Here is a 27,589-nt window from a genome sequence, read left to right as displayed (position 1 = left end):
CCCCTAAGGAATGTACAAATTCACTCTGGAATCCCAGAACTTCTCATTGGATTTTGTTCTACAAAGCAATATTTCCATGGGAGATTAGGGGCTTTGGAGGTTTAGCTATTAACACAACATATATTAAATCACTTTTATCAATTAGGTCTATTGTTATAATCCAAGGTATTACATTTGAAAGTTCAGTACATTTGTTTCCCTTAGTATCTAATAACTTCTGGTTCAAAAATTATAACAATCTAAAGATCTGTCCACTTACAAAGAGCTTCCTTCACACTGCTATGGGAAAAAGAAAAGCGTAAACTTAGAAACTAAATATACAGAATTAAATTCTCAAAACAATATATTGCCTGTTTTGAAAACACATATATTATTTAGTAGTATTCCTTAAGCAACTTTTCTTCCAAGTCAAATTTTGAGGTTTGTTATTTTTGCTAAAACACGAAGTTAAACACATCATGAAAAGAACACAAAATAGACACCCAAGTCATTTTTTTAAGCACTTTGAAGTCAGTTATTTAAAATCACTTACATAAAAAACTTAACTGGTAGGGGAAATTTTGCAATTAAGTAACTCTTTATGGTTAGTGTTTTTCACATTTGATCTCCCAAATACTCAGTTATCTAAAGCAATATATCAAACCCAATTTACTCAATTTATCAATATATCCCTGATAATACATTTGTCAAATTCACCTTTTCAATATTAACTTACATGCTTGTTATAACTCCCAAATGACTATTGTTTGGAAATATCTATCCAGAAAAAACAAACTGATACTCTTATCGTTGCTGGGTGGCCTCTTAGCAATCAACCAAAATGCTCCACTGGTGTCAGAAGCCTGTCATTCATTCTATTATAAAGCAAATAGTGCTGTTTCAAAACAAACTGCTGGTGACTAGTCAAGGTCTGGTCTGATAACAATTGCAGGTGCCCCTCATTTCAATTGGTCTGTATTCACCTTATTTTCTGAATGTTTTGTTTTAAGTAAGTAGCCTTTACTCACAACCCCCCTAAAAGTTACTAGATAGTATCTATATTTTATTGTTTAATAATTTGAAGTCCAAAAAAATGTGGGAAGGGGGGAGAATGGATTTCATATACTGGAGCCAAACACTGAGTTTATGGCAGAAAAAAATCTAAGTAGAGAAAAACTTAAGACTTTTTTCAACAAACAGTGTCTAAACATCCATAATCAACCACTCCAGATTTTAACCAAGAGGTAGTTTTGTAAACAATAACTTTTATAACTTTAAAATATTTTCCTCTAGTAAAAACCATGGAAGAAAACATCATAACACGTGCTGAAATAAAAACCTTTTGTTAGGAACCAGGTTTTTATTTGACAAAGAGTTACTGGAACCAAATGGACAACTTACATCCCCAGCACTAGCCTTTCCCAAGAATCAAAATAAATGGTGCAAAGATGAAAAAAATAAACATGTGGTGCTTACATGGCATGCATTGTTCTAAGCACTTTGCCAGCTTTAAGTCATTTAATCCTCATAACAACCCTATGGAACAAATGCCATTATTACGAACATTTCATAAATGAAGAAATTAGGCCCAGAGCAGTTCAGTAACTGCCTAAGCTCAAATATCAAATGTATGTAAAGCCAGGATTTCGACCTGGCAGTTCTAGTTGCAGCATCCATGTCTATTTGGTCATGTTATACTGGTCATTGCTATACTGGCCATTGTTGTATGTTCCCTTGCAGCAAAAAAAAAAAAGGGGGCGGGGGAGATTATTCCACCAAACTCAAGAATGAAGACGTAAAAATTTGATTTTTTTTCCGAAGTTGCTATCAACATTAACTGAATTCATTAATTGGACTGGTGTGGCATCCATACTATATGCTCATATAATTCAACTAGAAACTAGTAGTCCACTTGGCAACAAACATTGCACATAAAAACTCTTGGCCATGGGAAAATTCATAACAATCAAAAGCAACAGAGGAAAGTCAGAGTTTCAATCTCTTCAAAAAAAATTGTAGAAGACCTAAGGATAAACTTAGTTTCCAACCTAATAGAGCCCCAAGCTGGAGAAAAAACAAGAGTAATCCTTTCTTCATAAATAGTCACATCCCAAGCTTTCCAGTCTAAGTGTTGGACTAAGAATGTGTTAAGATATTAGAATAACAGGTAATGTCTAGGAGGGAATAAGCCATTTGTTTTTCTTGAACAGGGAATAACACTGGATTGAGAACACCACTTCTGTATCCTTTACTGTCTCTAGCACAGCATTAGGCACACATGAGATAGTCAATGCATATTCAACAGGTAATGAAGATTCCTCTTTGTGAGATTCGTTTTGTTGGGATCATTATATATCAGAGATATAAAAAACCATCAAGGAAAATAATGAGACTTTAAATTGGAGTTTACCATCTTAAATCCAAACAAAGAAAAATGAAATCTGGAATAATTTAAAATAAGAGGAATATCCAGAAGTTTTTTAAATATTATGAGATAAATATTGAGTCATATTAATAACCGTCTCATTCTTTTGCCCTTTTCTTGTAAGTTTCTTTTCCAGCTCATGAATTGTCTTCTTAGAAGAGAAAGGCAAGTCATAGTCAATAGATTGTTGTCCAAAGTTAACAGAGGAAGGTAATATCTATGGCAAATCCTATTTTCCTGCTAGATCCTCTTAACATGCGCTGGTCCTTCCAGACACTTGGTCTGCCTGAAGAGATACATGTGCTCTTTCTGAAAACATGAAACACTACATGACCAATAGTCCTACTTCACCGAACTCAAAGAAACAAATATCAGGGGCAATTCCTTAATTCCTCTATCATTTTACTTCATTTTTTTTCTGTCCTTTATTTTTATTCCCTTTGTATTGATATACATACTTCCAATGTTTATAAGTTGGGTGATGATTCACTGCAATTCTCACACCTTATCCACACAAGCAGGACCAGTCCCCTTTTGAAGATTCAATCGCTGACTTATTTCCAAAACTTTACACTGCAGCCCTGACAGCCAAGGGTAACAGATTGTGGGGAAGACCCTGCTCTGCATAATGTCAACTGGTGGAACAGGCAAGGACACAACTGAGTGAACTGAAACAAGACACACACAGCAAACGAACCTACTACTCTCTTTCTGCGCAATATGTTATCTGCCTGGTTTTATAACACAGCTAGATCACCAAATAGGTGGCCAGAATTCTTTTTATTTTTTTCTTTTTAGCCCAGTTTACAAACCCCTCAGTTGACTGCTTTTTCTAAATTACTGTTTCAGAACCCAGGTGGTTTGATAGAGCAAAACAATAGTAAGAGAACATTTCAAGAAGTCAAAGACTTTGGGCAAAAACTACAAAGCCAGTTGGTGAGTGATCATGTACACACATCATTTAAGTGCAATTAAAAAATCAAAAGGGCCAAAAGAATACGATGTCAGATTCACTAAAGTCACAAAAAAGTCACACCTACTGTGTGCAAAACATTGTTCTAGGGTTTGTGGAAGAAACAAAGAAAGCTAAATGTTCCTTGTTATAGAACTTACAGATTTATTTATACATTATAAATTAAATAGACATGCAAAAATAGCTGCTGTATATTGAGAAACTGCTATGTATTGGACCATATGAAAAGCTTTATACACATCCATTGGATCCTCTTAGAAATGTTATAAAGTGGGACTTCTACTTATTTCATAGAAGGGGAAATTGAACCTCAGGTATATTAATAAACTTCCCCCAGGATAACAGAGGTAGAAAACCAGGATCTGATTCAGACCCAGGACCTGTCTGATTCCAGAGTCTATGCTCTTTTCCATTCCACTTCCCACAAAACAAACGATAGCTTTCATTTACCCAGAATTTACTATGTGCCACAAGTATTTTAAGTGTTTTCCATAGATTAGCTCACTAGTCCTCACAACAAACCTATGAGACAATAGTGATAGCCCAAGTTCATAGATGAGGAAACAGGCTCAACGAAATCTCACAGCTAGTGAACAGAGGATCAGGGATTCACATTATGTAGTCTGACTCCAAAGCTGTGCCGTATGGCAGTAGATGATTTGGTTCCAAATAAGCAGCAGGGATAAGTAAGAACCAACTAGCCTCACTGCAAGCCTTCTGACGGAGAACAAGACTGCACTGGGCCTGTGTGCGTGAGCAGGAGGGACCGGGCATTGCGCAGGGCCCAAACAACTAGAGACAAACCTCCCATGGGTGAAGGCCTAATGAGCAGTCTCCATGGGCAAAGCGCAGGGAACCTCTTGTAGCGCAGTGGCCACCAAGGTTGGGGAGATGGATAATAAAAGGCCTTGAATACCAAGCAAAAGAATGACACGATTAAGTGGGCTGAGAGTGAGCAAACTTAGAGATCACTAGTCAGTAACTGTGTTAAAACTAAAGGCTGCTGTGGGTAGATGCCAGCCTGAACTAGGACAGAGACGCTGGTCATGAGAAGGGCATGAGGCTCCATCTCATTCCCCGGAACGTGGCCTGGAGCATGAGCTCAGTGAGCAGGCTTGTGAGGGGTTTGCCAACAGGCTGCCAGCAGAGATGGGCCTCACCTCGCAGCCCCTCCAGTTTCACCAGGCCTGACCCAAAGCAGTTTCACTCGCATGGTAAATGGCCAACAGCTTCTATAGGTGCCACCGAAATTATCCTAGTGTCCTTTCTCCACTCTCCTCTCCAAGCTGAATGTGTCTGAGCATCCAACCTACAGAATTCAGTCAACCCAAGACAGCCAGTTGATCTCAAAAATTGCTTAAATGATTGCTTAATCATTTTTAAGGTATCTTTTCAGTGGTCAAAAGCCAGCAGAATAATGTGATGCACTATGAAAATAGCCTCTCGCTTCTGAGAATTGGGAAATTAAGTTTCCACCTTTTCTACTCGAGCTATTCTTCTCCCTTTCATGTAAACACTCACTACCTACCTGCCTTTCTTCCCTTCTCTTTAGTCTCTCACATGCTACTTCTTTTTCATTGAGTACATCCTACCCCACAACCAGCGTCAATCAACATTGCGGAACATTATATATAAAATCACACTTCTCTGGGGTTCTCAAGAGGATGTGATTGGCATTTAGGGTGAAACAATTCCTCCGTTGCCCTTGGCAAAGCAGGCCCTGACATGAAGAATACCAGTAGTGCCCATCCCCCTGTCACTGTGACAACAAACACCCCCATACAGGTCCAAACACCCCTTGAGAGTGGTGGTACCACTCCCAGTTGAGAACAACTTAGAACCTCTAAGCAGCTTGGACCTTCAGAGCTCAAAACGTCTTAACCCACATGAAAGAGATCATCTAAGAAAACCCCTATAATAAATTCTTCCCTTCTAAAGATAATAAAATTTCTTAAACAGCAATCCACTCCCTCCCATTAATAAGAGGGCCTGGGATTGGGCAATATCAGGCTGCAGCTGCTAGTACCAGCAACGTGAAATGAACTCCCCTGGGAGTGTGATAAAGAATCTAAGTTCCAGGGAGGCCTGCTTCACCCTGGAATGCTCCACCGTGCACCCACAGGCTTCCCCACTGGGGGGTGCGGGGGGAGGTGGGGGGAGTCACACCAGACAAAACATAAGCTGAAGATCTAAAATCCTCAAGCAGTTCTTCAATAATGTAAAGGGTTGTTGCTATGAAACACAAAGTCCTAAACACACCTGCTTTATAGGGAAACCTTTTCCCAACTGTATAATTACCAGAACAAAATAAGTTCTTCAAATGCCCTCTCCCCACCCCCGCCACATACACTCACTATATATGTAAACTGACAATCATTTAAGTGCATAAAACATTCAAAAAAATCTCCAAGTTTTTACCAAGAACACTCAGCAATGAAAACTTCCTGCCAGCCAGTACCAAAACACTGAAATGTATTTGTATTAGTCTTCTGAGTAGTACTTCCCCGAATAATTCACGCAGGGCTTTCTCTATCAGCTGAGTTTGATGAAGTTCCTATAGATGAACTCTTCCATGTGGAATAAAACAAAGCCCAAAACCTTCATCCCTACTCCCCCGAAGGCACTAACTGGTTATTTACTTCTTAAACGGCCAAACAGCTACCCTTAGGGTGTTGAAAAGAACACTATCTAAACAGAAGAAAACTTCGGATAGTCTGCCTGCTCAGTAAATAAGGACCCAATGAATCAAACGACTTAAGAGTAAATGCCCTTCAGCACTTAACGATTTAACACACCTTGTACAAAAACTATAAATCATGCCCCTTTAAAGGGCTGATTTCCAGCCCCAATATCCCAAAGTTTTCCTCTATGGCTTCTTAATTAGCCATATAAATTATTGGAAAATGGTTCAATGGAATCAAACACTAAAAAAGAAAAGAGAGATTTGTGAGAAATAAGCAACTATCCACGTGTCTGGGCAGGCAACTTTCCTGCTTAAGGCTTATAAATGGTGTGACAGACGCACTCTCAATCCAAGCACAGACTTTATAGGCAGCATCAAACCAGGGTGATTCTGATTAATTAGACCCCAGTGTTGAACCATAAATCAAATTAATACAGATGTGTTAAAGCTGCAAGCATCCCTGCTATTTTGGTCATCTTAACAAGTAGTTATGATCAGGGTATCAAATGAGCAATGGCTTAACACTGGAAACTATGACAATAGCAGCAAAAGAAGAAAATGAATCCCAGCTGGTAGATTTGGTGATTCTTTATAATCGTTGGCTACATCATTTATAACTACTTCTTGACGGAATCCCACAAACAGCTTGCTGCATTCCTTCTCTCTTTTGCCATGTTACTTAATTCTTGACTATCACAATAGTTACACCAAGCTCTAAAGACTTGAGCAGGGAGAGAAGAGGAAGAGATAGAGAGGAAGAAAGGGAAAAAGAGAGACGACGAAAGAGGGGGAGGTGAGAAGAGATGTCAAGGTTTAACAATCAGTGTCCAGACGCTAAATTTAATGAGACCTAGCATCTTGCACCCTAACCTCAATTTGCTACAAAATGGTAAGTTACTTTTATTTAGTCATCTCCCAAATCCATATGGGATCAGTATGCAATTGTAAAGTGGGCATATAGGTCACAAATGTCATGCTAGGATGACGTTATAGGATCTCATTATAAATGTGTACGTTTTCAGAAAGTATAGATTGGGTATTTTTTACCTATGTTATACATAATAGGTACTATAGTATATACAATATAAATATAACATTTGTGTATATGTGTATATATACATATATATAATTTACTCAGAAGCAAGCAATGCTTCTACATCAGTAAGCAAGTCTGATGACAACTCGGATTAAGAATGCTCATGCCTATGGCAGGACTCATTACATTATTTACACAAGCACTGACCTTTACCAATCGTTCACTTGTTAGATGAGCTGAGGTGCACACACATGCATGACTCAACCTTGAATATTTAGCTTAGGGGCATGTATGGTCTCTGTCAACAAAAAATTGTTTTAAACTCTTAAGAAATACTGTGCAGCAAGAATGTGGAAAGATTTCCACCAATACGTTTAAAAGCCTGTTCTTGGGCAAGTATTGATAATCATCTGGTAAACTGAAGTCAACATTTTTAATAACAATATAGTATGTCATTCCTTTTTTAAAAAACTGGTTTTGCTGATGTTTTACACAGTGTTTTTGTATTTTTGCTTTCCCCTTCTAGTGACGGGTTATATCTCGGGAAGGATTTTATATGTAGAAACTCAGAATTCTCCTACTATGATCTGATATATGATACACAATGAATGGAAGAAGTAGATGAGATGAAGGGCCAAAACAAGGATGATAGCAAGGTGGCAGTAATTTATTATGATTCTACGATGAACAGAACATTATTCCAAACCCTAAGCTCCTAAGGGCAGGAATAAACACTTCTGTAATCCCAGTGCCTGGCACAGTCCAGATGACTCTCAGTAAATAAACAATGTGTGATGCATTAGAATATATGGGTGAAGTCAAGATGATTTCCAAAAGATAAAGTCTGGAGCTCCTGATGATTTGCGGACTTTTATAAGGGACACTGCTGTTTAGAGTCACTGTTTCTTCCAATTTAATTAACAATTCAGCATTTCAACAGTCATTGTGCAGGTTGACCTCCATGAGAGGCCATAAAGACTCTCAGAAGTCAACCCCAAATCCTTGGGAGCCTATTCATATGTTCGGGTCATTCTCTGCTAATTCAGTAAAGGAGGGGACTCCCCACCCCATATTGTAAAACATTACATTTATATCCACCATTACTCTGAAGTGAAGAGTACTCTACACCCTGCCCCACCCAAAAACGACTGCAAGAGAACATCTGATTCTACAAATCAAAATTTGTAATTTGTATTATACACAGTTTGATAACATAATATAATCATGGTTTTAGTTTCCCTATATGGAATCAAAGGTAAAGCTGATTTTGTTAACTTGAAAATCTATAAAACAGAATCTGTTATATTTGCAAAGACTTTCATAGTAGAATGACACTAAATCTCTTGTGCATCCTCTACTAAAATCAGTCTGATTTTAACAGACTGAGCAAAAAAGAACTTCAGAACATGCCTCTCCTGCAGGTTATTGGTTACATCAGAAGTTCTATGGCCCCAGTTTATTCTGCCTAGGTGCAAACAGCATTTATAGGTCTCCAAATCACTTCCAGGCTCTATAAATGTCATCACGTCATGTTATAATGTGACTGTGATGACTTGAAACAACTCAATAGTTTGTTGATACAGAATCAACAACATTATATTATTACCAACTGGTACCCATGTGTACTGAAATGGTGTTTGGGCTTCTGACTACATATGGTGAAATTATAATGTCCCAATATTAAAAGTAGCTTAAATGGAATTACCAGTTCAACTGCAATGATTGTCAGAAGCAAAAAGAAGAAAGGTAGAGTGTATTTCCTAACACATTGCCTAATCCGTATTTTAACTATCATAAGTAATGGCAGTAAAAACCTAATGTCACTATTATTAACATACATTTTTAACCATGCATTAAAATAGAAACTTAGAATTTTAATACTGGAAAACGGTAATTGTTTTGGGAATAAACTATACTAGAAAGTACATACAATAAAATATCTACTGACACACAAATAATTAAAATCATTGCTTACTGAAGTTTTGCTAGTGTTACACTTTTTAAAATGGCAATCACAAGAAAATAAACTGACATTAAGGATTTGGTCAAAAATAGAGTTTTCAGTGGCCGTCTCAATTCTGGAAATTGGCTGTCTCTTGACAGTCCTGAATTAGACAATGGCATTGTAATAATTGAATAAAATCTTAACTACATTCAGTAAGAAATTCAGACTTTTCAATAAGGGCTAAAATAAAATGTTAATGGAGAAAATACTAGACTAGACTAAGAGCCAAGAGATACATCGGTTCCAACCCCTGCAACAGCACTGACTGTCCCCAGATGAGTCTAAACTCGAAGTTCCATGAGGGCAGGAACTGCTTCTCTTATTTACCATTGAACCTTTATTCAACAAATATTTGTTGCTTAACTGACTTAGCTTGAGTGAACTTGGATTTAGAGTCTCCCATAAGCAGTGGCCTGAACTGCAAAATTTCTGACCTACAAAATCAGGTTCTGGTGAGGATTAAAGAGATCTCTGTAAACCATTGGCACAATTGCCTGAATTCAGCAGCCCCTCCATGAAGGGGAAATGTCCTCCTGGGCACTCCCACCCCTCCCCCAACTCTAACATTCTAACAGTCTAGGAAATAAAATACTCAGGGATTGACGCCTTTACCAAATAAGACCTGTTTATTCCATTAATATCTAACTGACAAAACTTCCAAAATCTTGCCTGTAGGAGCCTCCTTGCTCATAGGAGGCTCAGCATTGAAAACAAGGATGGATGGAGGACGAACAAAGTATCTACTGGCCCAGTCTGGGGTCAAGGGCAAGACTCAAAATCAAGACTGATTCCAGGAAACAAAGGTCCAGCTAGAGCCAAAATCAAGCTTGCCACTGGTTTCCTTTTTCTTCTTCATTCATCTTTCTATTTTCCTACAGTAAGTATTTTTATATTTTTGTCTATTTTACATCACTCTATATCCCAGGTGATCCTCTGGAGTTTTTATGTGGAATACTGTAAATGAATAATTTCAAGACCCAAAAATAATGATAAATACAAAGGTTTTCCCAGAGTAGACCTTAAATCATTACACTGCACATTAAACTTGGACATGGTTACCTTTTTATAGTCACAAAAGGATTCCTGTTGACCTCTCAACTCAGGCCTCAACATATGGCATAGAACTGGGGACATAAAGAAATCCAGGATTTTAACCAACTGAAACTAAGCTAAAAAGCTTTCCATTTAGAAAGTTCAGAAATTCTCCAGGCCCTAGGTTCAAAAGAATGAAATTTCAAGTTCTCCCTAAAAGTGGTAAGATACTCATTATCCTAGTTCTCTAAACTTCCTCTTAGAGAAAAACGCTACAAGTGCAAACATATTCTTCAAATACAATCATTTGTGATCATGCCTTTCTAATACATTCAAAGGAAAACTTTATCATCTTAAGTTATTACCTTCTTTCTGCTTGAATGAGAATGGATTTATGTAAACCTAGATATCCAAAAGGAGAAATAAAATATCCCACTGGCATGACCCCAGCCCTGGGCGTCCCTGGTGAGGAAAGAGAGAGACCTTACCACCCTCCTAAGTATTCTCCAGCTCACAGAGCAGATGCTCCACACTCAGTACAATCCAACAAACATATACTGAAGCTCTGGCACACCATTTGTCTGCGTGCCCTTAAGGAGGCAGAATAACAGCTGTCGGGACACTACTGGAAAGAGAACAAGCCCACAGCAATTTGGCTCTTCTAAAGCAAACGAACACAACCATTTCATTTCCTGCCAGAAACTAAGTGAGGCCAGTTCTTCCCTGAGAAGGGTTATGTTCACTGTTTACTAAGACCACTCAACACTTCACTGTTTCATGGCTAAAAAGTTACAAAGAGGGAAAAGCAACTTAAACTTAAAAGGCTCTTCTGATAGCCCAGGAATGAGGCGATTAGGGCCTTATCTAGTTAAATGGTTCTACCTCGGCTTCATTCCCCCCACCCTTGTCTAAAAATCCTTTTCTTCTCTCTCCCTTTGATCCCCATACTGTGGCTAGAGTTTTCATGACTCTCAACCTGTCCTAAATTAGACAATGAATGACCCCCAAAACCTGCTCCCAAAAGAACTTACAGCAACATTTAAGTGATTTTTAAAACACTTCCATGGGTATTTGCACTTTCAGCAGAAAATAGGAAGCCCTCAAAGGAATGAATTTTCTAATTGTGGCATTTTAGACATTCTCTAATGCACGAATATCTTCCTCACCAGCCTGATGGGGCAGATTTTAGGCAGATAGAGTATCTTATCAGGGCTCCTGATATCAAACCACGTTGGTTGTGGGATGTGTACTAGGGCCATCTTTGCTGATACCAGAAACCTGTCAGCAGGGAGATAGCATTTTTCCACACAAGCACAGGCCAGTTGAAGCCTTTCCAGGAGGATTTGGTGACATCTCTAGATCAATGTCTTAGATTAATCTGGGCTAAAGGAAAAGGCCCCAAGGAAATATTGCCAAAGTAATGACTTCAAAGACCTAGAGAATCAAGTAACAAATGAACATGATTTATTGAAACACTAGTTTTGGTTCTTTTGTAAAATGAAACCCCTTACTCTACTATTTGTAACTCAAAGAATTCCTTCCACTGGAAACACAAGATTCACCAATTCCATCCAATGCACATGTGTATTCATGCATGTACACACACACACACACACACACACACGGCCACGGTTAGAAAGCTTGCGGATCCAGGAATGGCCTTGACATGCATTCCTGAAGGTGCACTTTGGGAATGCACATTACGTCAAAGAGTCTGTATTTCCCTTCTTCCATTCAGCCCAGCATGTCTAAAAGTCAACAGCTTTTCCACAGAGTCTCAATGACCAGGAGGCTATATGCTTGATACACTACTCTCAAATTGGGGGAGGGGATTCGGGGAGGAAGGGGAGGGAGGAAGGGCAGGCTGCTTAGAAGCCCAGTAACTCTCCAGAGGTAAGTCCTTAGAGTCAGACAGCCTGGGCTGAAACCCCAACTCTACCTACCTCTTACTAACACCATGGCAGGCATGTAATTTAATTTCCATGCTTCCGTTTCCTCATCTAAAAATGAGAATAATAAGGGCTCCAACTCATAAGGTTAATATGAAGATAGAAAAAGGACTATGGACCTGGCACATAGTAAATGTTCAACAAAGGTGAGCTACTGTCACTATTTTTAGCCAAGTGTTTTCTGATACTTTAAACACTATATATATTGTCTCCCTTTGAATTTGTCAGTTTTTTTCGTTTCATATATTTTTGCTTATACTCTAGCACTTCTATATTCATAATCTGCAACGCAGTATGAGAATCTTTTTAAATTACCCTAATTAAAATGACAGTTGAGGTCGGCCAGTTGGCTCAGTGGTTAGAGCGCAGTGCTCATAACACCAAGGTTGCCAGTTCCATTCCCACATTGGCCAGTGAGCTATGCCCTCCACAACTAGATTGAAGACCACAACTTGACTTGGAGCTGATGGGTCCTGGAAAAACACAGTTCCCCAATATTCCCCAATAAAATAAAATAAAAAAGGTTAAAAAAAATGATAGTTGATTCCCAAAACAGCTGATTCAACACAGAAATTTCATATTATTTTATTACATTACCACTATTTTAAATTATACTCTCTCCTTAAATAAATTATTTCTTATATCCCAAGTTCACAAGAGAAGCGCGCACGCGCACACACACACACACACATACATACATATATATTCCAAATAAAACTGAACTAGAAAAATAGAACTCAATTCACAAAGATAGGCAAGTTTTCTCGCACTTTCAAAAATACATCACTCCTTGGTATAATAAGTTAATTCTTTCCTAGTTTATTTCTCTGATTAATAGTACCTATTTTTCAGACATTTTCAATAATTACATTTCAGGAGTGTTTAAAATGTTTAGTAATAATATAATAATAGTAATAAAATATATAATAATAACAATAGTAATCAAAATGTTTAACTAAATAATATTAACCAGTTGCCTAGACACCGATCTTAGTCCAAAAAAGTTGATAGTGACAATATTGATTGAATTACTGAGTTAGACAACATGGAATTACTCAAGTTTGATCTTAGTATCTACAATCTACGAATTCTCCTCACTTCACTCTAAGTGTGGAAATTGTTTCTGACTCAATGACCTTTTGAAAAAGGCTAATCATGAAGGAAACAGAGGCTATATTTCACAAAAGGAAAAGTCCTGAGTTTTTCAGAATGTAAACTGCTAACAGAATCGCCACTATAGCAACCATTAAGAAAAGGTGGTTCTGAGGTAACGAACCCAGAGAATAAGCAGTATTTCTAACCTCAAAATAAGAGACTCACACATGCATATATATGGTACACATCTCTACTATATAAGGTCTGTACTATATGCGGTTAAAAGAGACCTTAACGTCTAATTCCAACATTCTTTTGGTGCATGCTGTATGTCTACAACTTCCTATCTTTTAGAATCATTAATAATAGGCTTTATCTTCTTCCATAGGATAGAATATTTGAAGAGAAAGCCAGCTATTGTTCCCCAGAATCTTCTCCAAAAGAAACAGCCCTGGTTTTTCCATCATTCCTCCCATAACATGGTGTGCAGTTCTCTCATCATCCTTGTTTCTCTCCCACAAATGCAGTTCAAATTGTCTATATTTCTCCCAAAAAGTGGTCCTCAAAGCTGCACAAATGCCCAGTGTCATCTATGGTCAGGACCACAGCAGCCTACCTCAATATTCATTCCCCCTTCCTCTTCAGACACTGAATCCCATTTTCACTCAGAAGAACAATGTGTTCAGCTAAAAGGCTACATTTCTCAGACTTCCGCTAAGTGTTGTCATAAGACTAAGTCTTGATCAATAACATGAAATGCAAGAAGCAGTGTTGCATTGGACTCCCAGAAAGTCTTTTTTAAAGAGAGAAGGGACACCCTTCTTTTTCCTTCTCTATTCTCACTCCCTAGCCTGGAACAGAGATGGTTATGGCTATAACAGTTATTTTGGACAAGGAGGCAAAGGTAGGGATGGAAGCCACCAGCAGAGAATTGTGGAGCAGGAAGATAGGTTCCTGGTTCCCCGATTACACCATGGAAATGCCAAACCAGCCTTCTACTGCTGGTTATATAAGAGAGAAACATATGTTTATCTTGTTCTGCAACAGCAGTTTGGAGTAAAGCCTGCATATCACCTCCCCTAGGTGACGAAGTTGCTTTACTACAACTTATTAATATGTCGTTCTTTTAACTTTCCATGAAACAAAGATTTCTTCAGTTCTAGCTTATGCATGGCTCTGTGCCAGGCACAGGATACCAGAGGAGGCGGGTATAACTCTTAGCGTGAGTGGTCCTTTTCTAGAGGAAGAGATAAAATACATACATAAATAATTATAATTCATGGTATGATGATAAGTGCTGTGAGAGGTTCAGATAACATTCAGTGGAGATCAAGAAAGGGCCTGTGGATGAAGGTGCATTTATGCTACAATATGTGGGTCTGAAGGGAGGCCATGCCTGGCAGAGGAACAAACTAGAACTGGCACAGAGGCAAGAAAGTGTAAGGCATGTCCAAGAAAGAGCCACATTCTTCATCCAGTGTTACTGACACACGCCTACAAATTACAAAGATCCTGCTTGAGGCAGATTATCTTTTATATGAAGTAAAAAACAAATCTGCAAGATCGTGGCACCGTCTAAAACCACTAAGTGCCTCCATGGAGTCAATTCAATTCACCAGACATTCATGGAGCATCAATTGTTTTATCACAAAAGAAGAGTTTCTCTCAATCCATAAAGCCATTCTCATTTTAAACAAATGTCTCGAACATTTTCCGTATTTTAAAAAACACTTGGAGGAGATACTTTACCAATATTCTAACTTGACTGGAAGAAATGTTTCCAAGAGGTATATTCTGCAATTTGATAAACTCATAGTACACAATGCAAATGTATTTCTCTTTTTCCTCTTATAATGGATCAATTTGTTTTATTAAATGGAGGATGTGTTCAATAAAAGTTACAGAATCAAGAGAGTAAGTATGTGGAAATAACAGAGCATTAGAGTTAAGCATGCAAGATTCAGAGACAAACCTACCTTGCCTCAGGTTTAATCATTTGTAAAATGGGAATAGTAATGGTATTTCTCTCCCTGGACTGTCACAAGCACTAAACAATAGTTACGGTGGCTGTACCTGAGGCATGCAGTAAGTTTCAGGAAATGTCAGCTCTTATTACCAGTATTATTCCTTCCCGCATCTTTGTTTACTCCCTATCAACCCAGATGGGGCCTCACAGAGAAACTATTGGCATTTGGGATTGGCCAGTTCCTTGCAGTGTGGAACTGTCCAGTATATCGCAGCTGCTTTAGCGTCCCTGTCCTCTGCCCTCTAAATGCTCGCAGTAACATTCAGGCATCGTGACGACAACAACAAAAAAAGCCCCTCCACATTTCCAGCTACCTAAGGAAGCTGTACCAACTAGGAAGTTCAGTTCAACCTTCATCATCTGTCATTCAGATAATTACAGTAATTCTTTAACATATCTGGCTGATCTGCTTTTCCTCATTGTAACAAGCATTATCTTTAGAAAATGGAAATATGATCATTGCACTTCCCAGCTTATATTTCTTCAAAGTCATCAACGTTACCTTGACGTACAAAGTCCTCCGCAGCCTAACCACGTTCCCAACTCCATCTCCTGCTGACACACGTCCCTCGACACTAGGTGCAAATGCTGAATCTGTGCACTCTCCCTTGGCTTGCTCAGGCCTACACGACTTCATAACTCCCGTTCCTGCGTTCCCAAACCTCTACTATAACACCTCTCACCTTGTAGCATAATTGTTTATTTACATGTCTTACTCATCTCTGAGTCTCCAGTTCTGGGTACCACAGGCTCTCAGTAAATGTTTGTGGAATAAACATATTCATGATCAAAGTCACTGTAATTATTCACCAAGACTAGCTTTATAGCTTTCTCACCTGTTGAACTTCTCACTGACATTTCTCTAGTTTCATGGAACAATAAGAAACTGCTGTAAAAGAAAAGAAACACGGGGTGGCCGGTTAGCTCAGTTGGTTAGAGCATGGTGCTAACAACACCAAGGTGGCCGGTTCAATCCCCGTATGGGCCACTATGAGCTACGCCCTCCTTAAAAAAAAAACATCATTGACTGTGATTCTTACATGTTCTGCTTGAAACTTCCCACAAAGCCAAGTGTTCATCTTCAAATATACTCTTTCTTCTGGAAATGCTTCTCCTTGACCAGAGAGCACACTGAGTTCTACTTAGACCCCTGCTTCCCCATCATTTTTATTCTCAGAGTCATAGAGACATCATCAGTCAACTCTGCCCAGGACCAAGCTTACAGGAAGCATGTACAGGACACAGGAAATGGAAACACTGGCTCCATGGAGAAGGTTGCCATTCTCTGTAACACGACACTTTGGATCTGCGCTTTCAGGACCTGACAGGGGAAGGACCAAATATTCTGAGAGTATAAAAGCAGATGACAAGCCCTGTCTCCCAATGCCCCCTGTCTGATAGTTTCATCTCCTTAAAATAGCTGGGTTTTCCCCTGCAATTTCTATGGATAGAGGATTTGACAAGTGGTTCCTTTATTTCAAAAGACCACAGCATGGTGGCTGCTCTGATACACTGACCTAACCCAAAGCGGGTCAACTATGAATGATTTAGCACCAGGTTCCCTATGGGGCCAAATGTTTACTGAATGCTCACCAAGTGCCAGGACTTTACAAGTTCTTTAAATGTCCTTTAAATATTCCCAGGAACCTCTGGGGTAGAAATTACTAACGCCCATTGCATAGTCCAGGAAACAAGCTCAGAGAGGTCAAGTGGCCCAAGGGTACACATCTGGGAAGTGATGCAGCTAAATCTCCAAGCTCCAACACCAGGCAGTGTCTAGCACCAGAAAGGGTTCAGCCACAGGTTAACTACGTCCAGGGTAGATCCCTGAGAATGAGGATCCTTGGGCAGATGAAGGAGCATGGCCAGAGTTTCTACAATAGCAGGAAGGACCCGCAGTTTTGCTTGGCAGCCAGAGATTTAAATTTACACTTAATTATATTTACAATTAATTTACATTTAATTAGATTTGCAAAATAAATTTACAATTAATTAGATTGAATTACATTTAATTAGCCTTAAATTTACATTGCAGGCTCATTCCCACAGTTCAGCCTACCTTCTACACCTTCAAGGAAACTAAGAATTTTCTCTCTATAAAATGTGAATGATTTTAGCATAGAATGTCTGTAAATACGTACTAACTCTTCAAAAGTTATTCAAAATGCCAAATGTTCCTTCTTGAAGCAATCCTAAACAAACTCATATCATCCTTCCTGCAGTGCAGACCCCCAAGTGTTCAATGCCTTTCAGAAAACGCAATGGCAGATTTGAGGTGAAGGGAGATAATTTTGTAATGTTCTTGCTTACACGCTTCATTGGAGACCAAGACATAATAAAATCATATAAGCAGCAAGAAAATTTTCAATTATAAGGATTCTAAAAAGTAACAACACATTAGTTGTATATTTTTATGGTATTTTAAAGCTGCAATCAAGCTTTACAGACTAATGCAATCAATATACCCCAACATTTTTTATAAATTCCCTCTAAATGGAGCACCCAAAGTATCCATTCAAGTTCACTTCTAGATAAAAGCCAAGTTCTGTTTCATTTTATTATATCTTCATTCGGTTTTAACTTAGAAACATAAAACATTTGAAAACTTAATAGTAAAAGCTTATCCTAGAGTGAGTTTCATTACTTGCTACCCCCATTCTCTTTTAATATTATGTATACACTTACTTAGTAAGTTTCATTTCCCTAAATCATTCTTTCAAATTGTGCTGAGATGAAAGAGCAAAGGTGTCCTTCAGCCTTCTTTTCCTTAAAACTATATATTAAAAGTCACCCTGGTGTGTTTCTCTAAACCTATAACTAGCTTAAGAGTTCTCATTTGTAAGAGCAAAGCTGGCAGGGAGGGAAGGAGATGAGAAGAAAATCTCTAATTTGTCATCAATAAAATAAATCAGGAAATAACCTTTAATCTTAAGAGTAGAATTTACTGATTTAGTCATTTATTTACAAAATTGATGGAAATTGTTAACAAGGAGTTAATTGATTTAAGTCACCTGATTACCAGTTAAGTAACCACATTGACTTAATCTTCTTTGAAAACATCAACTAATCATTTCCCAGGTGTCAAGGGGTAAATCGTTAAATTAAAAAATAAACCTCTGTCCTCTGCTCCAAGGGAGATTTCTTGAGTATGTTTTCTTTGCAGATTCCAATCTAGCTAAAAGACAAGTGCAAGGAAACTTTTTTCTTATATAGTTATACTGAAAGAGTTGCCATCTTTCCAGTTTTTTCCTCCATTATAATAAAGGAAAAAAAACACAGCCTTGCAAGCTGTCCATGTCACTTTGAATTACTTCAAAAATGAGCTAGGAACACGTCTTGAATAAAAATGAACAAAAGAAAGGAAATTGAGACTTTCATATGGGAAAGTGAGTTTTCAAAAAAAGAATTTAAAACCTACTGTTTGTAGGATGTGTCTACAAAGGAATAGCCTAAGGGAACTTGGGGGAGGTGATTGAACTGTTCTAATCCTGACTGTGGTGGTAGTTACACAAATATATACAGGTATTAAAATGTATAGAACTATACACATACATAAAGTCAAATTTAGTCTATATTAATCTTTAAAATAAAATAAAGCACTTCATTCATGCTAATACTCAAAGCCCACCCCTATGAGAATTGCAAAATTTTATTCCCTTCTTGACTGAGAAAAATTAAGGCCAACCCTTTGCTCCCCACCTAATAAAGGTGGGGGGTGGTCCCTAAGAAAACCAGCACTGTTACAGAGAATCAGAAAGAATACATGCTATGCGTCTTCTGTCAATCCAGTTCTCAATGAGTAGATCCACCGCTTCTCTGCAGAAAAAACAGAGCCAGTTGTGTTTGATCTACTAATGTACCCACCGCAAGAAAGATGTGGAGGGAAGCAAAGTCCCAGGTCACTGTGACAAATCATGCTTAGGCCTCCCAAAGGGAAAGAGTGCTAGGGCCTTAATAAAACACCATTCTTCCCTTCACTTTCTCAGTCCTTCAATCACAGCAAAATACTTGAAAAATAAATCTGGATTACAGTGGGATTTTGTTGCACATTTCACAGTCAGCACAACTATTAAAGACCTCTTTGATTTCCCTTACAGGGAAATGAAAGTGTTAAATACAATACGCGTTCTTCTTAGCTCAAGTCCTGCTTAGCTCAAGACCCATGTTTTCTCCTGTCTGAGCTGTGGGGGTTAATTATTTACAGCAAGAAGCATCTAACTTGCTGTCTTCCAGTTAGTACGTTCAATTTTTAAACCACGCATTTTGTTTTTCACTAGAATCTCAGTTTCCAATGATTACTTAGCAAATTCTTTCCACACCTCACTGCACCAAATATTGGGGAAGAAGTAAATTTTTACGTCAGAGTGAACTGGACAAAAAACAATTCAGAGTTCGGTACATAAAAATTAACTATTTCGCAATTTACTTGGGAAATGTGTGTATTTTACTTTATTCATTTGCAAATTATTTTTTGTTGCATACTAACTAGAAAAAAGGTATGATTTCCCATCAATAGTCATCATTATGGTCTAGAAAAATTGTAACTTCCAGGTATATTAAATCCAAGACCCTCCTCTCAGTCTTACTGGCACTGATGAATCCCCAAGGAATGATTGATAGAATCTTGCATCTTTATTGTTTTAGGGTCAACCACTCCTTTTGTTCTAACAATCCTATTTCAACTGAGCTAACTAGAGGGAGGAAAGCCAGGCTAGAAGGTAAGTTCTGTCTTTGAGGTCCATTTGATAGATTCACAGCAGAAACTCTCCATAGAGCCATCCTAAGAAAAAACACATGCAATGATACATTTTGCCCCAGAAAAGCTGACTGAGGCAAAACAACGAAAAAGCGTTAGTTGGCTCCCTTTCAAGACTACCTCTCACCTTCTTCCCTTCTTTCATCTCCCACCAAAATATAACTGCATTGGGTCTCATTTTCTCTGAAACTGCTGTGGCAAACATTTACTGTGCTTTACTGTCTCAACTAACTACTTTACCTTACAGGGATAAATATTTTTGTACTTTAACCAGAGTTTCAAGGGGAAACATGGTCTTATTCTAAAGAACTGGCTGTAATGGTGACAGAGCACACATCTTTGGCTGGGCTAAGAGATGCTGTGGACTCAAGAGACCTTTCAGCACATCCAGTCCACAGACAAAGGCCTTCCCAATCTCTGTAAGAGCCGCCTTCTCAGATGTAAAGAGACTCATTCCTCAAATGGTTATTGATCACTTTCTGCTAGAACTTTGAATAACAGAACTTGATAGAAATTTTTCCATCAGTATTAAACAACAACAACCTTTAAAAATCACTGTCATCCCTAATGGAAAATTGGAATAGAACTCTATGCATGGGTAAGCGTCTTTTGAACTAAAAGACATGTAATTATAGAGACAAGGACATTGCCAGATAATGGAATGCTAGTATATGAGAAAGGCAGCAGACAGGGATGGGTCGGTACCTAAAGAGTATGTAGACAAAACTAGGTTAAAGTAGAAATGTACTCTTCTCAAAAGTAAGCTGTTTTGGACAGGCCTATATCGCAGGAATCTCTCTATCCTTTGTTGTACCTAGTTACATCATGTCTGGAACATGATAAGGTCTAGATAAACATGTATTGAATGAATGAATAACTGCCAAAAGTAGCACAAAAATGTCTAAGAGTTGGGTTGCAAAGGTGTTAACCTCTAAAACGAGGTCACCTTCTCATAATATGAGCCTCATTAAATGAGGCTTTGTTTGATCGCATAGAGGCACTATCTTCCAATTGCTCTTACTTATCCACAGTAATAACATGGAAGAAGAAGGACTCTAGGTTCAAATCTTGGTTCCACCACTTAGTAACTGGATGGCTTTGCGCAAATTATCTCACCTGTTTTTGCTTGGTCTTTTATCCATAAAATTTGGACTGTTAATGAAGAAGCAGGTAAACTAATACTTGTAAAACACTTAGGACAGTGTTAAGCACATAGAAAGCACTCCAAAACATTTGGCCATAATTATCTCCCACATCTCTACCCATACATGAATGTAACTGAGTCATTCCTCTGCCTCTAACCTATTTGGTCATGGTTGAAATGGAGTCCTCAAAAGAATGGGGTCTGAAATGAGAAAGATTGTGCCCAGGGGACAAACAGCCATGGGCATTTTTCAGCAGTTTGGGGCTCGCTTTGGTTGGGCCCATTTTTCCTTCATTCGTCAGGAACAAGATCCATGAACGTCCTGACTAGATGTGCAATGTTCTTTTCACCACAGTCCAAGCCACCTTCTTGAGTAGGGGAACCACTACCCTCTTCAAAGAGGGCCTTTTATCTGACCAAGGCTGTTTTCACTGTGCTGTGGTCTCAGACAGTTGTGTGTGTGTGTGTGTGTGTGTGTGTGTGTGTGTGTGTGTGTGTGTTCTGTTTAAACACAGAACGACAGTCCACTAACATAACGGTCTAAAACTTTGGCTTATCTCTTTGTAAAATCTATTGTATCAAATCTGTCCTAAAAATAGCAAAATGCCCACTTCTGTATGTACGGGGGATTCTCACAGGATAATGAAGGATCTGGGATGCAAGTAAGAAAGACTCATGCAGAATCAGCTACTGTCAAACATGCTGGGAATCGGCAGCAGTTGGGGGCAGCATGGCGGAGGAAAGGGGAGAGTCAGATGGAGAGAAACAGCGTTGCTAAGCCACTTGTTTTCATAGCGACAGCACTTTTCTTTTTTCTCCATCAGGTCTTGCTGGGGCCTCCAGGAGCTTGGGGCAACACCAGGGACAGGGTAATGGGCTGAAATGCCCTTTCTTAGCTTTACCATCCCTCATGCAGCATCTATCCGGGGATAAAGCAATGAATAAAAAAAGATTAAAATCCCTAGCCCTGGTGGAATTTACATCTTAAGGAGGGAAAGACAAAAGTAAATAAATAAACAAAGTACAATGGAGAAAAGGCAATCGGGAAAGAATCAGAGAAGGCCACACTGAGAAGGTGACCTATGAGCTGTAAGAGGCAAGGAGCGAGTAATGCACAATCTGAGAGCAAGCAAGTACAAAGGCCTCAAAGGTGCTCACCACCTTGGGGAAAAGCAAAGCTATTACTGCGCTAGAGCCCTGAGAGTGGGGGAAGGGAGGAGATAAGGTCAGAGAGGTAATATGGAGGCCAGTTGGTTAGGGTCCTATGGACCATTGTAAGGACTTGGACTCTGACTCTTTATGAGATGGAAAGCGATAGTGGACCCACGCAGAGTCCCCTTCAAAGACTCTCTGCATGCAGTCAGCTCATTTGGGGTCCACCTCAGCTATAGAAAGGCACCTTCTCAAGATCATGCCCCTCCAAGGACAGACCACATCTAGTAACTAAGGAAGGCCATTTCGGCCTGACACAGAACATGCATAGTCAATTCTTGCCCCAGAGACCCCCCTTAGATTGACTGAGGCCTTGTCATAGTTCACCTTCTTCTGCCCATCTCTGTGTTCTCTCTTTCCTTCACGAACATTAATCTTAATTAACACCTTGCACTTCAAACTCCAGCTCAGTATCTATTTCTGGACAACCCAACTTGTATGTGACGGAAACCAACTGAGTTTTTGAGCAGAGGAGTGACATGATCTGACTGATGTTCTAAAAAGGTGTCGAGCATAGACAGAAGGGAAACCGAAGGAAGCAGGATGCTCAGTAAGGAAGCTATTGCAATATTCCAGGTAAGAGGTGACTTGAATCAGTGCACAACAAGTGAAGATGGTGAAAAGTGATTGGACTCTAGATATATTTTAAAGATTGAAATAATGGGATTTTCTGATGGATTTGGATGTGAGGTATAAAAGAAAAAGAGGTGTCAAAGCAGAGTCCAAGGTTTGGAGTCTGAACAAGGATGGAGCAGCCATATACTATGTGTGGAAGTTTATGTGGAAAGCAGGTTTGGGGCATTAGTGAAGATCAGGAGCTCAGTTTTGGACATAAGTCTGAGATGACTATTGGACAGTCAGGTGGATATGTCAAATAAGCAGTTGGATATATGGTTCTGAAGTTTAGGGTAGTGGTCTGGATTAGATTCATAAATTTGGAAGTTGTCAGCATACAGACGGTATTTAAAGCCATAAGACAAGATGAGGCTACCAAAGAAGTAGTAGATAGAGAAGAAGACGATAGAGATGAAAAGTAGTCAGGGAAATGAACAGGAACAAGCATGAAATGCCAGGGAAATACTAAAGAGAAGCCAGCAAGGAAGGCAGGAAACCAGGAGAATGTGGTTTCTAGGAAGCCAAAATAGGTATTTCAGGGAGGAAGGCACTGCTGAACAGTTAAATAAGTCCAGAGCTGAGAATGGATGGTTGCAGTTAACAACATGGAATTCATCAGTGATCTTGGCAAGACAAATATCTGTCAGAAGGAAGGTAGCCTACATGGCATGAATTTGAGGCAAATTCGAGCAGAGAAATCACAGTGGATATAGACAAATATACCAAGGAATTTTGCTACAAAGACGAACAGAGAAAATAGGGTGACAACCAGAAGAGAATGTGGGGCAAAGAGGATTTTATAAGACAGGTGACAATTGCTGTAGGTTGAAGTACAGGTGATGATGGCTGAGTTATGGGCATTTGTAGAGTTCTCTTCTGATTGCTTCTGTTTTCAGATTTACAAGAAGCAACATCATTTGAACAGCTGGTAATGGAGGTTTAAAGAAAGAGAGGATGCAAGGAAGTAGGAAAGTGAGTGGCCTAGCAAGGCAGCAGGTCTTAAAGTTGAGATGAATTTAAAGTGCGACGAGTCAGCATAGTCTTGTGTTTTTCTCCTGTCACATTCAGCGACAGCAATGTAGATGTGGAGAATTAGATTCAACCAGGACTACGGTTTTGCAGAGCACAACAGAGCAAGATAAAGGTCTAGGCTGCTGAGGACATAGTCAAGGAAGTAATGTTAAGGATGGGCCACAAAATATTGCTGAGGAAGTAAATAAATGAGGGATTCGAAGGACAGTGAAGAGATGGTAGGATCAATAGACTATAAGTCCCAGTGGGGTCAACAAAGAGTTGGGTTTAGGATATAAAGAAAATCCTATAAGGTTTCCCAATACTCCATTCCAACCGTGGAATAGAGGTGGCTTAAAGCAGACAGAGAGCAGCTTTAGATGCCAGTGGGCTCTGTCAGGGATGCTCTGAGATGAATCCGTGACTTGGGTTAGAAAAGATTAGAAGACCAACAGTGTTCAACTCAAAGAATCTAAGGTTCTTAGATGGGAGGAAGGGCTTTAAGAGTGCCCAGGGAAAGAACAAAGAATACAATTAAGACACAAACAATGGCTAAAGGGAGAGATTGTCACGTTGGCCAGGAAAGATGTCCAGTGATGGGGGCAGTACTTCCTATCACCTTCAGATGTGAAAGAATAGTTTTCCTTGTCACTGTAACTACCTTGCAATTTCCCCATCCAAAAGAAATAATAGATTTAACAGTGTCTACTTCACTGCCACTGGAAATAATTTGCCATGGCGTTAGTTCCTCTCTGAGTTTCAGTTTACAAAAATAAAAATAAAAGAGGTTACCTAGATCAGTAGTTCCCAAGCTGTCTGACCCTCAGAATCACCTGGAAACTCAGAAAAAACAGATTCCTATACTCCTGATTTATAAGTGTAGGTTCTGGCCTAAGAATCTATATACCTTTTAAAGCTCCCTAGGTGATTTTGATGATATGCCAAGGTTGGGGAGTTAACTAACTTCTACTATCTCGGGCCCTTAGCAATTATAACATACTGTAAGTTGCAATGACAGCATGTTTTGAGAATATAACTGAAATCTTCTCAAAGTTGAATTGCCCCTCGATCAAGACAACATGTAGCCCCATTTGCCCTGGCAGCTATAATATAACAATATAGGAAGCCAGACTGAAAACCAAGCTGAAACCTAGAGGGGAGTAGAGTCAAGAAAAACACAAAGAAAGAGAACTGGAGCCCTGACTGCACCTCACCTGAACTCCTCTCTGCCTCAGAAGTTTTTACTTACAAGAGCCAATAAATACCCTTTATTGTTTAAGCCAGTTTGCAATGGGTTTTCTATTTCTTGATCCTCCACACCCTTCCCAAGATCAAAATTAAACCAGCGTGGAAGTACATGCAGGATTTTCTCCTCCTTTTCAGTAAGAGTAAAATGTAAGTAAGATTGACATATTTCAAATAAAAGTTGAAATTAAATTTAACCTAAAGTTAACTTTATCTGAGGATTTCCCCATGAAATAAATGATTTTTTTTATTTTTTAGCCTTTACTCGGAAGTTTCTCCTTGTTCCAAAAACTTGGGCCCAAAGTGACAAAACCAATCTCTAACACTATCAGACAGGATGTTTTCGTATGGGAATCCAAGAAAGTCTAACATAACAGAATTCAGAACTATAGCTACTGTCTTCTTCCCCTTTTTCAGATTTCCTCAATACCTGCTGAACCCTCAAAAGTAGATTAAGTTGTTAGTGTGACTCAGTAGATCAGTGAGTAAAGCTTATTTTCAAAGTTACTAAGAATCTTCATGTACTATTGGCTGATAGTACATAAACTTAAAAGAGACCTCTGGTATTGCTTACAAACTTGGATCTCAAGATCTGGACAATAAACAAGCCATTGTATCCATGGTAACAGTGGCTTAACTTTTCAATGAACAGAATGGTAATTACATTTCCTCCTTGCATTCATTTCTCACTGTTTCCAATAACCTTGGGGGTCAGGCATGACCTGAGGGTTAATGACCAAAAGCATAGGGATTTCAACAAGAAACTTCACATTGTCTAACCTGTCATTTTTTTCTAAGAGACTTATATTTCCTTGCTTTGGCACTGCCCTAAGTCAGAAATATCCGAATATGAAAGTTAACCATCTTACTTTTAGAATGATAATGTTTCTAATTTCTCAGTATATGCTATTAGAAGTAAGACTTAAAGACAAGCAAAAAAACAATCAGCATAGAATGCATATATTTAGTATTTCTGATTTAATCCAGGGATGTGTGAAAGATACCCGTTATACTATACGAGTATATGGAAGAAGTCCCTAGGGTAAATGCTACAGACTCTTGGATTTGCACCAACATGTATTCTGTCTCCATAGAAGCATCTTAACATGTCTCCAAACCAGTCTTCTCTCTTCTTTCTCTCTACCCCATTCTCATAGCTGAGGTCTAGTGTCTGGAAAAGGGGCACAGTATTAGGAATATAAACAAGGGAGCAGAGCAAGTTAGGAAAGGAGCATGGGCCTAAGATTCACTGGAAAATGATATCATCCAATGAACTCAAGAGCTCCTGTACTCTAATCTTTCAGCTCATTTTCCAGAACGTTCCTGTCCATCACAAAGGCCTTCTCCAAATAAGAAGTATTAGGAATATAAACAAGGGAGCAGAGCAAGTTAGGAAAGGAGCATGGGCCTAAGATTCACTGGAAAATGATATCATCCAATGAACTCAAGAGCTCCTGTACTCTAGTCTTTCAGCTCATTTTCCAGAACGTTCCTGTCCATCACAAAGGCCTTCTCCAAATAAGAATTCTTTAGGCTACAAATAAACCTTCTCGAATTCCTTCTTTCTCCTGTTCTCCTTCTAAACTTAAAGCTGCAAGCTGATCACATGAACACAGAGTCCCATGTCTTTTGTTCTAATGTTCCCAATACTTTCCCTCCTTCAATTCATTGAGTTATCTATCCCAGGACTGCCTGCTCTTGAGAAATTTCTACAGCCTTTTCAACTCTGTCTTCATATATAAAATGAAAATATAACATCATTTGGTTTTATCTAATAAGGTGTAACCTGTTGTTTTTGTACACCAACATCTAGTCACCATCCTCCTGGTAGTTTTACCTCAGTTTCCCTCTGGGGTCCATCCTTAGTCCATGACTTCAAGGACCATGCATGTGACCCAAGCCTAAGTCATGGGCATACTTCATGCCCCTGGATAGACTGATTGGTTCTCAAATGAGCATCTGACCTAAGCAGAGCCCCTAAGATGCACCTGAGACTTCTGCTGAGAACAATTAAAACAAACACTCTTGCTCTTAACTGGTGGACATGACATGAAAGGATATGGCTCCAGGAGTCACAAACAGCCATCTTATGACACCAGAGGAGAACAAGTTTGAGAACAGTCATCTCAGAGCCAGGAGATTGAGAGAGAAACCAGATCAGCATGACATAGGCTGAGCCCCCATTTTATAATAGGTTGAGCCAAATGAAATCGCCAATATTTCATTATTTATAACCTAGAAACACAGTAATCCCATAAGGTTCAACCCAATAGCTGTATCTTTTTAATTACATACTTCAACAAACTTCTTTTTCGGCTTCAAAGCAGTTTAACTTAGGTTTCTGACATTTACAAACATAAGAGACCAGACTAATATGTAAAGTTGTTGTAGCAACTTTATGTC

General features: G+C 38.9%; 1 protein-coding gene and 1 non-coding gene across 2 annotated transcripts in view; one reads left to right on the top strand and one right to left on the bottom strand.

Annotated features, from left to right (window-relative positions):
* LRP2 (LDL receptor related protein 2) overlaps window positions 1-27,589 on the bottom strand; it is a 197,293-nt gene that overhangs the window by 163,105 nt on the left and 6,599 nt on the right. The window lies entirely within an intron of this gene.
* TRNAV-AAC (transfer RNA valine (anticodon AAC)) lies at window positions 16,118-16,191 on the top strand. Its single transcript has one exon. It is a non-coding gene; the product is annotated as a tRNA-Val (tRNA).

Source organism: Rhinolophus ferrumequinum, chromosome 8 (genome assembly GCF_004115265.2).
Source record: "Rhinolophus ferrumequinum isolate MPI-CBG mRhiFer1 chromosome 8, mRhiFer1_v1.p, whole genome shotgun sequence".
In the NCBI taxonomy this organism is placed as follows: Eukaryota; Metazoa; Chordata; class Mammalia; order Chiroptera; family Rhinolophidae; genus Rhinolophus; species Rhinolophus ferrumequinum.
This window is presented reverse-complemented; position numbering and strand designations above follow the sequence as displayed.